Source organism: Ranitomeya variabilis, chromosome 1 (genome assembly GCF_051348905.1).
Source record: "Ranitomeya variabilis isolate aRanVar5 chromosome 1, aRanVar5.hap1, whole genome shotgun sequence".
Classification (NCBI taxonomy): domain Eukaryota; kingdom Metazoa; phylum Chordata; class Amphibia; order Anura; family Dendrobatidae; genus Ranitomeya; species Ranitomeya variabilis.
This window is the reverse complement of record NC_135232.1, coordinates 360,792,988-360,810,727: the sequence shown is the minus strand read 5'-3', so window position 1 is coordinate 360,810,727 and position 17,740 is coordinate 360,792,988.

Sequence of the window (17,740 nt, the reverse complement as noted above, 5' to 3'; positions counted from 1 at the left end):
TGTAATCGTACTGACCCGACGAATAAAACTGCTTTATCAGTTTTACCAAACGCGGAACGGTATAAACGCCTCCCCCAAAAGAAATTCATGAATAGCTGGCTTTTGATCACTCTGCCTCACAAAAATCGGAATAAAAAGTGATCAAAAAATGTCACGTGTCCGAAAATGTTACCAATAAAAACGTCAACGCGTCCCGCAAAAAACAAGATCTCACATGACTCTGTGGACTCAAATATGGAAAAATTACAGCTCTCAAAATGTGGTAACGCAAAAAATATTTTTTGCAATGAAAAGCGTCTTTCAGTGTGTGACGGCTGCCAATCATAAAAATCCGCTAAAAAACCCGCTATAAAAGTAAATCAAACCCCCCTTCATCACCCCCTTAGTTAGGGAAAAATAAAAAAATAAAAAAATGTATTTATTTCCATTTTCCGGTTAGGGTTAGGGCTAGAGTTTGGACTAGAGTTAGGGCTAGGGTTAGGGTTAGGGCAAGGGTTAGGGCTAGTGTTACGGCTAGTGTTACGGCTAGTGTTACGGCTAGTTTTAGGGCTAGTGATAGGGCTAGGGTTATTGCTAGGGTTAGGGCTAGAGTTGGGGCTAGGGTTGGGGCTACAGTTAGGGTTGGGGCTAAAGATAGGGTTAGGGTTTGGATTACATTTACGGTTGGGAATAGGGTTGGGTGTGTCTGGGTTAGAGGAGTGGTTAGGGTTACTGTTGGGATTAGGGTAAGAGGTGTGTTTGGATTAGGGTTTCAGTTATAATTGGGGGGTTTCCACTGTTTAGGCACATCAGGGGCTTTCCAAACGGGATATGGCATCCGATCTGAATTCCAGCCAATTCTGCGTTGAAAAAGGAAAACAGTGCTCCTTCCCTTCCGAGCTCTCCCGTGTGCCCAAACAGGGGTTTACCCCAACATATGGGGTATCAGCGTACTCAGGACAAATTGGACATCATCTTTTGGGGTCCAATTTCTCCTGCTACCCTTGGGAAAATACAAAACTGGGGGCCAAAAAATAAGTTTTGTGGGAAAAAAAAGGATTTTTTATTTTCACGGCTCTGCGTTGTAAACTGTAGTGAAACACTTGGGGGTTCAAAGTTCTCACAACACATCTAGATAAGTTCCTTGGGGGGTCTAGTTTCCGATATGGGGTCACTTGTGGGGGGTTTGTACTGTTTGGGTACATCAGGGGCTCTGCAAATGCAACGTGACGCCTGCAGACCAATCCATTTAAGTCTGCATTCCAAATGGCGCTCCTTCCCTTCCGAGCTCTGTCATGCGCCCAAACAGTGGTTCCCCCCCACATATGGGGTATCAGCATACTCAGGACAAATTGGACAACAAATTTTGGGGTCCAATTTATCCTGATACCCTTGTGAAAATACAAAACTGGGGGCTAAAAAATCATTTTTGTGAAAAAAAAAAAAGAATTTTTATTTTCACGGCTCTGCGTTATAAACTGTAGTGAAACACTTGGGGTTCAAAGTTCTCACAACACATCTAGATAAGTTCCTTGGGGGGTCTAGTTTCCAATATGGGGTCACTTCTGGGGGGTTTGTACTGTTTGGGTACATCAGGGGCTCTGCAAATGCAACGTGACGCCTGCAGACCAATCCATTTAAGTCTGCATTCCAAATGGCGCTCCTTCCCTTCCGAGCTCTGTCATGCGCCCAAACAGTGGTTCCCCCCCACATGTCAGGTATCAGCATACTCAGGACAAATTGGACAACAAATTTTGGGGTCCAATTTGTCCTGATACCCTTGTGAAAATACAAAACTGGGGGGCTACAAAATCATTTTTGTGAAAAAAAAAAAAAGAATTTATTTTCACGGCTCTGCGTTATAAACTGTAGTGAAACACTTGGGGGTTCAAAGTTCTCACAACACATCTAGATAAGTTCCTTGGGGGGTCTAGTTTCCAATATGGGGTCACTTGTGGGGGGTTTGTACTGTTTGGGTACATCAGGGGCTCTGCAAATGCAACGTGACGCCTGCAGACCAATCCATTTAAGTCTGCATTCCAAATGGCGCTCCTTCCCTTCCGAGCTCTGTCATGCGCTCAAACAGTGGTTCCCCCCCACATATGGGGTATCATCATACTCAGGACAAATTGGACAACAACTTTTGAGGTCCAATTTATCCTGATACCCTTGTGAAAATACAAAACTGGGGGCTAAAAAATCATTTTTGTGAAAAAAAAAGAATTTTTATTTTCACGGCTCTGCGTTATAAACTGTAGTGAAACACTTGGGGGTTCAAAGCTCTCAAAACACATCTAGATAAGTTCCTTAGGGGGTCTACTTTCCAAAATGGTGTCACTTGTGGGGGTTTTTAATGTTTAAGCACATCAGGGGCTCTGCAAATGCAACATGGCATCCCATCTTAATTCCAGTCAATTTTGCATTGAAAAGTAAAATAGCGCTCCTTCCCTTCCGAGCTCTGCTATGCGCCCAAACAGTGGTTTACCCCCACATATGGGGTATCGTCGTACTCAGGACAAATTGCACAACAACTTTTGTGCTCTAATTTCTTCTCTTACCCTTGGGGAAATAAAAAAATTGGGGCGAAAAGATCATTTTTGTGAAAAAATATGATTTTTTATTTTTACGGCTCTGCATTATAAACTTCTGTGAAGCACTTGTTGGGTCAAAGTGCTCAACACACATCTCGATAAGTTCCTAAGGGGGTCTACTTTCCAAAATGGTGTCACTTGTGGGGGGTTTCAATGTTTAGGCACATCAGGGGCTCTCCAAATGCAACATGGCGTCCCATCTCAATTCCAGTCAATTTTGCATTGAAAAGTCAAATGGCGCTCCTTCCCTTCCGAGCTCTGCCCTGCGCCCAAACAATGGTTTACACCCACATATGGGGTATCAGCGTACTCAGGACAAATTGCACAACAATTTTTGGGGTCCAATTTCTTCTCTTACCCTTGGGAAAATAAAAAATTGGGGGCGAAAAGATCATTTTTGTGAAAAAATATGATTTTTTATTTTTACCGCTCTGCATTATAAACTTCTGTGAAGCACTTGTTGGGTCAAAGTGCTCACCACACATCTAGATAAGTTCCTTAGGGGGTCTACTTTCCAAAATGGTGTCACTTGTGGGGGGTTTCAATGTTTAGGCACATCAGGGGCTCTCCAAATGCAACATGGCGTCCCATCTCAATTCCAGTCAATTTTGCATTGAAAAGTCAAATGGCGCTCCTTCCCTTCCGAGCTCTGCCCTGCGCCCAAACAATGGTTTACACCCACATATGGGGTATCAGCGTACTCAGGACAAATTGCACAACAATTTTTGGGGTCCAATTTCTTCTCTTACCCTTGGGAAAATAAAAAATTGGGGGCGAAAAGATCATTTTTGTGAAAAAATATGATTTTTTATTTTTACCGCTCTGCATTATAAACTTCTGTGAAGCACTTGTTGGGTCAAAGTGCTCACCACACATCTAGATAAGTTCCTTAGGGGGTCTACTTTCCAAAATGGTGTCACTTGTGGGGGGTTTCAATGTTTAGGCACATCAGGGGCTCTCCAAATGCAACATGGCGTCCCATCTCAATTCCAGTCAATTTTGCATTGAAAAGTCAAATGGCGCTCCTTTCCTTCCGAGCTCTGCCATGCGCCCAAACAGTGGATTACCCCCACATATGGGGTATCAGCGTACTCAGGACAAATTGTACAACAAATTTTGGGGTCTATTTTCTCCTGTTACCCTTGGTAAAATAAAACAAATTGGATCTGAAATAAATTTTGTGTGAAAAAAAGTTAAATGTTCATTTTTATTTAAACATTCCAAAAATTCCTGTGAAACACCTGAAGGGTTAATAAACTTCTTGAAAGTGGTTTTGAGTACCTTGAGGGGTGCAGTTTTTAGAATGGTGTCACACTTGGGTATTTTCTATCATATAGACCCCTCAAAATGACTTCAAATGAGATGTGGTCCCTAAAAAAAAATGGTGTTGTAAAAATGAGAAATTGCTGGTCAACTTTTAACCCTTATAACTCCGTCACAAAAAAAAATTTGGTTCCAAAATTGTGCTGATGTAAAGTAGACATGTGGGAAATGTTACTTATTAAGTATTTTGCGTGACATATGTCTGTGATTTAAGGGCATAAAAATTAAAAGTTGGAAAATTGCGAAATTTTCAAAATTTTCGCCAAATATTCGTTTTTTTTCACAAATAAATGCAAGTTATATCGAAGAAATTTTACCACTATCATGAAGTACAATATGTCACGAGAAAACAATGTCAGAATCGCCAAGATCCGTTGAAGCGTTCCAGAGTTATAACCTCATAAAGGGACAGTGGTCAGAATTGTAAAAATTGGCCCGGTCATTAACGTGCAAACCACCCTTGGTGGTGAAGGGGTTAATGAGTCCGGAGATGAAAGTTACTATTAATGATATTCTATGTAGATGGGAGGTGCGGGAGAAGGGATGAGTAAGGCTATATTCCCAAAATGATCTTTTGATTTTGCAGAATTTCTTCACCATTTATACACCTATTATTTCAATTAGGTTACTTGCATTTTTCTTAATTGAGTCTTTGTGTGCAGTTTAACAAGCATTGTTATCATGTTTTTGACGCTAAGGTTTGTCTCTTGTTGGTGTGTCATGCTTTAAATAAAGCTTTATTTTGATACCTCTTGATATTTGGCTTTGACAAAACATTAATAACATACTTAGGTGTGGATTATATGAATTTTTGATGCGTTTCTTACCTGCAGAATTTCTGCACCTACTGTAAGTCTATGGGGACATTCCACACAGAAGACTCAGAGTATCCGCAAGAGGAAATCGACATGTTGTGGATTTGAAATACGCACTGCAGGCGAGTTTATGCTGTGTTATAAAGAAGCCCAGCGGACCTGAGATTTCTATAGTCCCAGTCACTTTGATGGAACTGCAAGACGCTATGTCAAAAACACATCAAAAGCTTATCTTGAGAAAGTAGAGACAGACTCCCTCCCTTCTCACATTTACATGGAATCTTAGGGTAACAAGAATCCCAGGTACATATTAGATGCCAGGGTGGCGAAAAATATCATGACCCATCCCCAAGAAAACAACACCAACTCCAGTAATCTTGAGAGCAAAAGAAGGACTAGGAGCAAAAGGTGAAATATAGTAAAATCAGAGGTAAATTTTATTAGTCATCATATAAAGGTAAAAAGCTCACATAACACAGTGACAAAAACACCAAGGCAATGCAGAGAAAATCAAGGTCACCAAACAAAGAAAAAGAGTACAAATGTTCCAATATGTATCAAGTGATCAGTATAAAGGGAATATCGGGAATATCAGTCACCAGTAAGCTCAAACAAGGGCCCCACAAAGAGGCATGCATAAGCCAATAACATGACAAAAAACTGTGCAAAGAGGCAGAGCTTACCGGTGGGTTTGAGGGCCGACCAAGACCGGATAATGAGACCCTGACGCGCGTTTGATGGTAGCAGAGTGCCGCTTTCTTAGGAGATGGCAGTTGCTACTAATCTCACTATGTCCAAAATCTGTCTTTGCTGCAGTGATGTTGTTTGCTGTTTTTTTAGGTGATCACATTAAAAAGTAAATGTGAAATATAATGTAAATATAACTAATGTGCAGAATATCACCATTTCCTGTTCTAGACCTGTCATGAAACCACAAATAAAAAGGACACAAATTATACATTTTTCTTGAGTTTACCTTAATTTGTTAAAAAAAAAAAAAGAAAGTGCTGCCCAAAATTAGATAAGCAATTTAGGCACCAAGTCCTAAGTTTTTACGCACATTCTTATTGTCACTGGTTACGTCAGAGAAAAATAAACTCACATTATGCATGATGAGGCCCATTGAGATTATGTTACTGTTGATCTTGCTGAAAGATCAGCGCAGTATATACAATTATCATAAACAGAGCAAAAGACAACAGCCTGAATATGATTTGCATTTCAACACGTGTGCTTGCATATAAAGCACCACATCCTACTTCTTGCTGCATGTACAACCAGATACTTGTTAGTAAGTGCTGATTCACGAAGAAGTTTTCCCTTGGGTGTGTTACTTCCAAGTTCCAAACAGGTGGAACAAGAGCAGGACTGAGAATGAACACCACCCTCTTCATTCTTAGGTTGGTCCATGGACAGTATAATTGCTTTATAATGATGGGTTATACCCAGTCTCGGCTACTCCCAATCAACATTTACTAGCCAAAACCCTACCCTCAAAACTTTTGAAAATGTGCCAGATAAAACTACAGCAATATACACTCCCATATACGTGTAGAAGAACGAGAACTCGTGATACATCGAGTGTGAGCTAAAATGACACCAAAACATAGAAGAAACAGTAAAACCTGCTCTGCTACCTCATCATTTCATGTAGTCAACTGGAGGAAAGGGTGGACAGGTTCTGAACAGAAGAAAATAATCATGATGTAAGAGTCTATTATGCAACATATCCACAGTTAGGAGGGTGCATTCTACAAGTAGTTTTATGATCCTCGGTTTAATTTTCAAGATCTTAACATTGTTATATTTCTGGTAAATTATTTTTTATACACTGGTGCTTAAATGTTTGGGAACCCGTCAGAATTTTAAATATTTATGCATACATTTGACTTAAACCTCTTTCCAAAATGACATACTGGTACGTCATATTTTGCAGTGACTTGCCCATATATGATATACTGGTACGTCATTGCGATTATCTGGGCATAGGAGCTGCTCCCACACGATTGCCGACGGTAGCTCAGCTTAAGTGATAGCTGACCTCCGGCTGTAACAGCCAAGGCCGGTGCCTGCACTGCGTGTGGCTAGTGAACCCTCTATGATCGCAGCATTTAGAAGGCAGGGAGAGGGAGGGGGCTCCCTCTCCCACCCGATCGCTACCAGTAATACACCAATGATAGCCTGCTTAATTTATAGGGTGAGTGACTCCAAAAGCACGAGCTGGGCACTACAATGGCAAATTTGCAATTTTCATTCAGCAACTTCCATTGCTACATGTTTCTGGAAAACACCTGTGGGCTCAAAATAGTCACTACACCGGTAGATGAATTCTCAAAGGGGTGTAATTTCCAAAATGGGGTCACTTGAAGGGGTAAGTTCTGCTCTTCTGGCACTCAGGGGCTCTGCATATGGAGTCCGCAAACTATCCTACAAAAATCTGTCCTTCCCGCCCAAGTCTCGCGTATGGCTAAGCAGTACTGTACAGCCACATGTGGGGAATTTTTCTACATTCAGCAAAAATTGTGGGACAAATTTTGGTGCCATTTTTACAAAATTCCCCATGTAAAACAATTTTTTGTGGTAAAAATGTAAATTATTTTTTCTTCAACGCCCACTGGTATAAAATTTAGTGACAATTCTGTGGTGTCAATATGACTACTGCAATCTTAGATTAATTCATTGAGAGGTAATTGTAAAATGGGGTCACTTCTGAGGAGTTCCTGCTGTTCTGGCACCTCAGGGGCTCGCCCAGTGGGTCACGGCACCTGCAAGCCATAACAGCAAAATCTGCACTATAATATGGCGCTTCTTTCCTTCTGAGCTTTCCACTGTGTATAACATGTAGTCTGTTGGCAATGGTATAAAATTTTGTGACACCTATGGTGTCAATATGTTCACTGTAGCACTAGATTAATTTATTGAGATGTGTAGTTTGTAAAATAGGGTCCCTTATGAGAGTGGGGCTAGTGTATCTGTTTTTATGGCATGTAAGGGTCTCTGCCAATGTAAACTATTTCAACAAAATCTGAACCACAATATGGCGCTCCTTCCCTACTGAGCTTTGCACGGTGCCTCAAAAGCAGTTTTCTCCCACATATGGGGTATTAGCATACTTAGGAGAAATTGTTTAACAAATTGTTTTCTCCTACTGGTCATTTTAAAAATTAAAAACTTGGGACCTAAGCAACATTTTAGTGGGGGGGGGGGGGGAAATGGCAATTTTGTATTTACTTAGCCCAATGTTAAACATTTCTGTGAATCACCTCAGGGTTAAAAATGCTGACTAGACACTTAGATGAATTCTTTGAGAGGAGCAATTTCCAAAATAGGTTGTGGATTTTTCTTCTCTTTTAGCATGTCCGGGGCTCTTCAAATGTGACATGGCATCCACAAACTATTCCAGCCAAATTGGCACTCCAAAATTCAAGTAGCGCTCCTTCATTCCGAGCCCTGCCGTGTGCCCAAACAGTTTCCGACCACAAATGAGGTATTATTGTACTCAGGAGAAATTGCTCAACAAATTATGTGGTCCAATTACTCTAGTTTCTCGTGTGAAAATGAAGTATTTGGAGCAAAAGCAATATGTAGGGAGATAAGGGAGGGGGAATGCAATTTTTCACTTTCACATCCCAATATTATAAAATTCTGTGAGTCACCTGTGGGTTCAATATTCTCACCACACCCCTTGTTGAATTTTTTGGTGTGTGTAGTTTCCAAAATGGGGTCACTTTCGTGAATCCTGTTTTGGAACATCAGAGGATCAGCAATTGTGATAATGTGCACACTTTTTTGCAGCCAAAATTGTACTCCAAACTTCAAATAGCGCTCCTTTCCTTCCAAGCTCTGCTATGCACCCAAACAGTAGTTTCTGACCATATATGGAATATCTTGCTCAGGAGAAATTGCACAACAAATTGTATAATCCATTTTCTCCAGTTACCCTCGGGAAAATGTTGCTGAAGCAACATTTTTGTACAAAATACTGTATTTTGCAAAATATAAGACGCACCACCATTGCCCCCCATATATAGTGGGGGGAAGGGGGTATGCGAGAGCATCTTATAATCCATAGAAAGGAAGTAACTAATTTTTAATTTGTTTCCATTTTTCTTTAACTAATGTGAAGCACCTAAAAAGGTTAAACTTCTTAAATGTGGTTTTGAATGCCATGAAGGGTGCAGTTTTTAAAATGGGGTCACTTAGGTATGTAATATGTAGAATCCTAAAAGTCGCTCCTAATGTAATGATGTAATAATGTAAAAATTAATATGTTTAACCCCTTCACCCCAAAGCCTGTTTTCACCTTCCTGACCATGCCAATTTTTACAATTCTGACCACTGTCACTTTATGAGGTCATAATGCTGAAAAGCTTCAATTGATCCCACTGATTCTGAGAACGTTTTCTTGTTACATATTATACTTCATGATAGTGGTAAAATTTACTTTAGATCACTTGTGTTTATTTGTGAAAAAAATGGAAATTTGGTGAAAATGTAGAACATTTTGTAATTTTCAAAATTTTAATCTTTATACCCTTAAATCAGAGAGTCATATCGCAAAAAATAGTTAATAAATAACATTTCCTACATGTCTACTTTACATCAGTACAATTGTTAAAACATATTTTTTTTGTTAGGAAGTTATAAGTGTTAAACGTTAACCAGCGATTTCAAAAATTGCAAAACCATTTTTTTAGGGACCACCTCACATTTGAAGTAACTTTGAGGGGCCTATATGACAGAAAATACCCCAAAGTGATGCCATTCTAAAAACTGCACTCCTCATAGTACTCAAAACCACATTCAAGAAGTGTATTAACCCTTTAGGTGCTTCAAAGGAATTTTTGGAATGTGGAAGGAAAAAATAAACACTTACTTTTATTTCACAAAGGTAACAGGAGAAAATGGACCATACAATTTGTTGTGCAATTTCTCCTGAGCATGCCAATACCCCATATGTGGGGGAAATCTACTGTGAGCACACGGCAGGGCTCATAAGGGAAGGAGTGATATTTCACTTTTTGAATGTAAAATTTGCTGGCATAATTAGTGGACGCCATGTCAAGTTTGGAAAGCCCCTGATGCGCCTAAATAGTGGAAACCACCAAGTGACACCATTTTGGAAACTAAGTAATAATAGAACAACACGGCACTCGTAGTAGTGTATAGAGTAGGTGCTCAAGTAGGGTATCCAGCCCAACAAATCCAAATCTGAAAAAAATTGGCACTCTAGATGAATAATTATCATATGCAAAAGGTTTATTGATGTGCATCCATAAAGGCAAGTCGAACGTTTTCGGTCCACATCCGGACCTTCATCAGAACAAATATACTGGATGCAGCCAGAAGTCCTGTCCACGTAGGCGCACGTGTGATGCGACCGGAGTCACTGGGTAAATGGCGCCTTTTACCCAGTGACTCCGGTCGCATCACACGTGCGCCTACGTGGACAGGACTTCTTGTAAATCTCCGAGTGACATGACAGATGAAACCCCTGATGGAGCCATTCACTGTAATGAAGCAGCAGAATTACTCTGGATTCCGTCTGGCCTCTGCTCAGCAGTTTCCTTCTTTTCAGAAGTGCACAAAACTGTGGCCTACGGTAATTTTATGCAATCCTAAAAAGACAGACACCGCCAGATCACATGTCCTATGGCATCCACAGTGCCTCCATCTGCCTCATTATAGGGAATGATCAGCTGGGGGTTGTCTGAATCAAAGATTTAAATGAAAACCCCGGTGTAAGCGCTCAGCATAAAGCGCAGGATAAATGTGCACCTTACTGTGATTTTTGGGAAGCAGAATGAAAAAATCAACAGCATGTGAAGAATTCATTTTTTTTATTTTTTACGCCATACCTCGTGCAGTATAAGTGATTATCCTCCGGTTCGGTATGATTACAGTGATACCACATTTATATCGGGTTTTTGTTTGGCTGCTGTCACACACTAAAAGACGTTTTTTATTGTGAAAACTAGTTTTTGCATCACCATATTTTGAGGTATAATTTTTCTATATTTCAGCCGATAAGAGTCATGTTATGGCTTGCTTTTTTGTGGGACAAGCTGACGTATTTTTTGGTACCATTTTCGGGCACATGATATTTTTTGATCGTTTTCTATTCTGATTTTTGGGAGACAGAATTACCAAAAACCAGCAATTCAGGAGTTGCTTTTTGGGGTTTATTTTTATACCGTTCTATGTGTGGTAAAATCAGTAAGGCAGCTTTATTCTTCGGATTAGTTCGTACAGCGCTACCTAGTTTATATATTTTTTATGTTTTGGCAGTTTTACACAAAAACTTTTACAGAAAAAATAATTTTTGCATCACTTTATTTTGAGAGATATAACTTTTACATTTTTCTGCTGATTGAGCTGTATGGTGGCTTGTTTTCTGCAGGACAAGATGACATTTTCTGAGGTAAAATTTTTATTTACAGGAGTATTTTTGATTGCATTTATTGCACTTTAAATTCGGTGATATGATGATGAAGCATTGTTTTTTTTTAACGGTGCTCACTGAAGGGGTGTTGTGAATTCCGTTCTCGGGCTCCCTCCTGTGGTCATGAGTGGTACTGTGTGAGTTTGTTCTTGGGCTCCCTCTGGTGGCCTTTAGCGGTATGGCTGGTCTTGGCTGGGCTCAGCTGTTTCATCTCCTGCTAGGCTGGGCCTATTTAATTCACCTGGACCTTTACTTGTCGCCTGCTGTCGGTGTATTCAGTCCTGATCCTGTGTTCTCCTGAATATTCCTTGTGACCAGTCTCCTGCTATGAGAAGCTAAGTTTGCTTGTTCAGTTTCTCATTATTTCCTTGAAAACGTTTCTCATTATATTATGAGTTCAGCCCAGCTTGCTTTTATGTGATTTTTTGCTTGCTGGTTAGTTCTGGGGTGCAGAGTGCGCCCCTCACATCGTGAGTCGGTGTGGGGGTTCTTGTATTTTCTGCATGGTTTACTTTTGATAGTTTTTGTACTGACCGCACAGACACCTATCTATTTTCTGCCTATCTAGTATTAGCGGGCCTCATTTGCTAAATCTGTTTCATCTCTACGTTTGTGTTTTCCCCTTGACTCACCGTTATTATTTGTGGGGGGCTATCTAAAACTTTGGGGTACATTTCTCTGAGGCAAGTGAGGTCTTTGCTTTCTCTCTAGGGGTAGTCAGTTTCTCAGGCTGTGACGAGACGTCTAGGTTTTCAGGTAACGTTCCACAGCTGCCTTTAGTGTGTTTGGATAGGATCAGGATTGCGGTCAGTATAGCTTCCACATCCCCAGAACTTGTCCTATATACTCAGGGTATATTTGTCAGGTCAGTTTGAGATCCTACCACCAGGATCATAACAAGGGGTTAACTAGTGGAAGAGTTTTATAGATCGGGTCGTTATGGACGCGGCGATAACAAATATGTGTACTTTTATTGTTTATCTTTTATTTACATAAATAAATGTATTTATTGGAAAAATATTTATTTCAATATTTAGGTTTTTTTTGTAATATATTTTTACACTTTTTAATATATATATATATATATATATATATATATATATATATATATATATTTACTTTTTTACATTGTTCCATCATGGGACATCACTGTATAGTGTCAGATCGCTAATCTGATACTCTGAAATGCTTCTGCACTGTGGAGTATCACATCAGCATTTGACAGGCATGGAAGGAGGCATGTTAGCACCTGTTCTCAGCAGGCGCTCAAAAGCCACCTTCCCTGCAAGACCCTGAAGGACCCTGCGGCTATCTTGAGGCCAGGGGTCTCCATGGAGACCATCAGGACATTGCGATGATTTAAAAAGAGAAAACACAGTAGTTTGACAGTAAATGGCTTCACCCAACCACTATCCAAGAATGGAGAAAAAATGTTGGTGTTATCATTAATATTCTCTGAAAAAAGGCCAAGAAAGCAAAAATTCTGCCAGGTATGTAAACTTTTGAGCACAACTGTGTACACATGTATACATACAGTACAAATAAACACAAATACATATTAAAATGGAAAAAGAGAACACCCCTTTCACTGCTTCAAAGTAGGTGCTCAGGAGAAAAACATATACAAATACATATTATACATATACACTGCTCAAAAAATTAAAGGGGACATAAAAATCCCACATCCTAGATATCACTGAATGAAATATTCCAGTTGTAAATATTTATTCAATATATAGTGGAATGTGTTGAGAACAATAAAGCCTAAAAATTATTAACGTAAATCACAACTAATATCCCACGGTCTGGAGTTGGAATGATGCTCAAAATCAAAGTGGAAAATGAAGTTACAGGCTGATCCAACTTCAGTGCAAATGCCTCAAGACAAGGAAATGATGCTCAGTAGTGTGTGTGGCCTCCACGTGCCTGTATGACCTTCCTACAATACCTAGGCATGCTCCTGATGAGGCGGCGGATGGTCTCCTGAGGCATTTCCTCCCAGACCTGGACTAAAGCATCCGTCAACTCCTGGACAATCTGTTGTGCAACGTGACGTTGGTGGATGGTGAGAGACATGATGTCCCAGATGTGTTCAATCGGATTCAGGTCTGGGGAACGGGAGGGCCAGTTCATAGCTTCAATACCTTCATCTTGCAGGAACTACAGACACACTCCAGCCACATAAGGTCTGGCATTGTCCTGCATTAGGAGGAACCTAGGGCCAACCGCACCAGCACATGGTCTCATAAGGGGTTTGAAGATCTCATCTAGGTACCTAATGGCAGTCAGGCTACCTCTGGCGAGCACATGGAGGGCTGTGCGGCCCTCCACAGAACTGCCACCCCACACCATTACTGACCCACTGCCAAACCGGTCATGCTGAAGGATGTTGCAGGTAATAGATCGCTCTCCACAGCGTCTCCAGACTCTGTCACATGTGCTCAGTGTAAACCTGCTTTCATCTGTGAAGAGCACAGGGCACCTGTGGTGAATTTACCAATTCTGGTGTTCTGTGGCAAATGCCAAGCATCCTGCACGGTGTTGGGCTGTGAGCACAACCCCCATCTGTGGACGACGGGCGCTCAGACCATCCTCATGGAGTCGGTTTCTAACCGTTTGTGCAGACACTTGCACATTTGTGGCCTGCTGGAGGTCATTTTGCAGGGCTCTGGCAGTGCTCCTCCTGTTCCTCCTTGCACAAAGGCTGAGCGGTCCTGCTGCTGGGTTGTTGCCCTCCTATGGCCCCCTCCATGTCTCCTGGTGTACTGGCTTGTCTCCTGGTAGCGCCTCCAGCCTTTGGACAGTACGCGGACAGACATAGCAAACCTTCTTGCCACAGCTTGCATTGATGTGCCATCATAGATGAGCTGCACTACCTGAGCCACTTGTGTGGGTTGTACAGTCCGTCTCATGCTACCTCGAGTGTGAAAGCACAACCAACATTCAAGTGACCAAAACATCAGCCAGAAATTATTGGTACTGAGATGTGGCCTGTAGTCCCCACATGCAGAATCACTCCTTTATTGAGTGTCTTGATAATTGCCAATAATTTCCATCTGTTGTCTATTCCATTTGCACAACAGCATGTGAAATTGATTGTCAAACAGTGTTGCTTCCTAAGTGGACAGTTTGATTTCACAGAAGTTTGATTTACTCTGAGCTATATTCTGTTGTTTAAGTGTTCCCTTTATTTTTTGAGCTGTGTATATACACACAGACTCTTCACAATACTCGGATGTCAGGGATAATGTGGGTACTGTGGATGTGGCGTAGGCAGAGGCGTAGCTAGGGTTTTGGTTCGGGGAAAGGGCAAAACCTCTGAGTGGGCTCCTAACTAGATAACCTAGGTAACCTTTATTACAACTGGGTGACACACCCTAATAGTGGATGTAGGAGAACCTCAGCAGATGACCGTGCTATTGCTGAAAATAATCTCTATACAAAGACCAACATGGATATTATGCCATATGGTCAGTGGTAGATACCAGTCCTATGGAACATTTAAGAGATTACAGCACAGCTGTAGATGGTGACTTACTGCTGACTTTCTTTCTGATGGAATCGTTCACTTTTCCCATCTTTTCCAACTGGCCTAGACTGACATGACAATTTCTTTCAGCCAGGACTCAGCTGCAGAGAATACAACAAAGACACGTTTCACGTCTCATATTTTTAGCACCATCCCGATCTATTTCCAACCTGTACAAACTCCTCATCCTGCTGATACCCCAATGCTGAGCCACTGCTGCAGTATGTGTCCCTATTACTGCACCTGCTGTGTGGTTCTCTGTGCCCTCTAAATTCTAAAGCAACCCTCTAGAGTATAGTAATGCCAGGAGCAAGTCCCCACATTTTGTCCCCTAGAAAATAATAATGCCCCGTGTGCCACTTTGACAGTCACAGTAACCTCAGTTCCCCTATAACAATAAGTGCCCACTTTACATTTAAAACTGTCCCAAGTCTACCTCTGTACATCTCCCCTATACACAGTATGATAGGGGATGCTCTCTTATACACAGTATGATGCCCCTCACTGTATAGTACCACCCACACAGTATACTGACCCCTTAGTAGCCCCCAATCTGTTTGATGGCTCCAACACTGTAGACAGCCCTTTCACTGTAATCTACACACTGTATGATGTCCCCCTAGATAGTTCTCAATAGAGTATAATGCGCCAGATAGTCCGCAATATAGTATAATGCATTCACTGTATTCAGACTCTATATTGTATACTGCATTTCCATAGGCCTCTATATTATAATGCACTCCCCTTAGGCCTCTATATTGTATAATGCACCTCATAGGTAGACTCTATATTGTATAATGCACCCCCATAGGCAGACTCTATATTGTATAATGTACCCCCCATAGTCAGACTCCATATTGAATACTGCACTCCCATAAGCAGACTCTATATTGTATAATGTACCCCCATAGACAGACTTCATATTGTATACTGCAGCCCCATAGGCAGACTCTATTGTATATTGTACCCCCATATGAAGACTCTATATAGTATAATGCACTCCCCATAGGCAGACTCTGTATTGCATAATGCACCCCCATAGGCCTCTATACTATAATGCACCCCCATAGGCAGACTCTGTAGTATTGTACAATGCACCCCCATAGGCCTCTATAGTATAATGCACCCCCAGAGGCAGACTCGGCATTGTATAATGCACTCATAGGCCTCTATGGTATAATGCACTCTCCATATCTAGACACTGTATTGTATAATGCACCCCCCCATAGGCAGACTCTATATTATATATACATATATATATATATATATAATACTAGATTGTGGCCCGATTCTAACGTATCGGGTATTCTAGAATATGCATGTCCCCGTAGTATATGGACAATGATGATTCCAGAATTCGCGGCAGACTGCCCATCGCTGATTGGTCGAGGCAACGGGTATTCTAGAATATGCATGTCATGGCGACGATGATGTCATAAAGGTTGCCTCGACCAATCAGCGACGGGCACAGTCTGCCGCGAATTCTGGAATCATCATTGTCCATATACTACGGGGACATGCATATTCTAGAATACCCGATGCGTACCCGTCACTGATTGGTCGAGGCAACCTTTATGGCATCATCGTCGCCATGGCAACCATTATGACATCTACGTCGATACTGTGCCCGTCGCTGATTGGTCGAGGCGAATTTGCGGCAGACTGTGCCCGTCGCTGATTGGTCGAGGCAACCTTTATGACATCATCGTTGCCATGCTGTGCCCATCGCTGATTGGTCGAGGCCTGGCGGCCTCAACCAATCAGAGACGCGGGATTTCCAGGACAGACAGAAAAACCCTTAGACAATTATATATATAGATATGTAATATTTCGGTCCTATATAGCAAAAATTCGGCACTCAACCGAACGTATGACTGGTGATTTAATGGTGTCCACAAAATAACAGAAACGTTTCAGGCCTACATTAGGACCTTTATCAGTCCCAGTTGATAAATGTGAGGGAGCGAGTGGACCCACAGAATTGATGATTGTGGAATAAAATCACACATGGACTTGGGTGAATTCCGCGTCACACACAGGCACGGCACTTATGTTCTGATATTTTAAGGTATATTGCTTAATTTGGGGATATACTGCCCACATACAGGCAGCGCTCACACACAAGTGTGATTTCATTCCACAATCAGCAATTCTGTGGGTGCACTCGTTCCCTCACATTTATCAACTGGGACTGATGAAGGTCCGGATGTAGGACCGAAACGTTTGTTATTTTGTGGACACCATTAAATCACCTGTCTTATGTTGAGTGCCGAATTTTTGCTATATATTACGGTTTGGGAACCTACTCTGGCACCTCTTTACGGCTGTGCACACGTCTACTTTTTCATATGAACTTGGAAATGACCTGGAGAACCATATTGGCAGATCAGTTTTAGCATTTAGTGAACCTAGCAAAAAAGCCGAACAAAAAATAAGTGTGGGATTGCACTTTTTTTGCAATTTCACCGCACTTGGAATTTTTTCCCCATTTTCTAGTACACAACATGGTAAAAGAAATGGTGTAGTTCAAAAGTACAACTCGTCCCACAAAAAATAAGCCCTCACATGGCCATATTGGTGGAAAAATAAAATAGTTATGGCTCTGGGAAGGATGGGCGAGAAAAACGAAAACTGAAAAAAGCTCTGGGCGTTAAGGAGTTAAACAACATGTATGCAAGTACCTGGATGAAAATTAAGTGATTAACCAGAGCCAGCATGGGTTTGTAACTAATAAGACATGTTAGATTAACTTAACTTCCTTTTCTGACAGAATCACTGACTGGTTATACCAGGGAAATGCAGTAGACTTAGTATATCTTGACTTCAGCAATGCATTTGACAAAGTATCTCATACCATCCTTATTGAAAAAAAGACCAAGTATGGACAGACAAGGCAACTGTTCTTTTGATTCATATTTGGCATAGTGATCCGACCAAAAGAGTGGTAATAAATGGCTGCACATCCACAATGACTCAAGGGGGGTACAACAGGGCCCTGGGCCCCTTGTTGTTCAACATCTTTATTGATGATTTAGATGAAGGAACGGAGGATAAACTGATT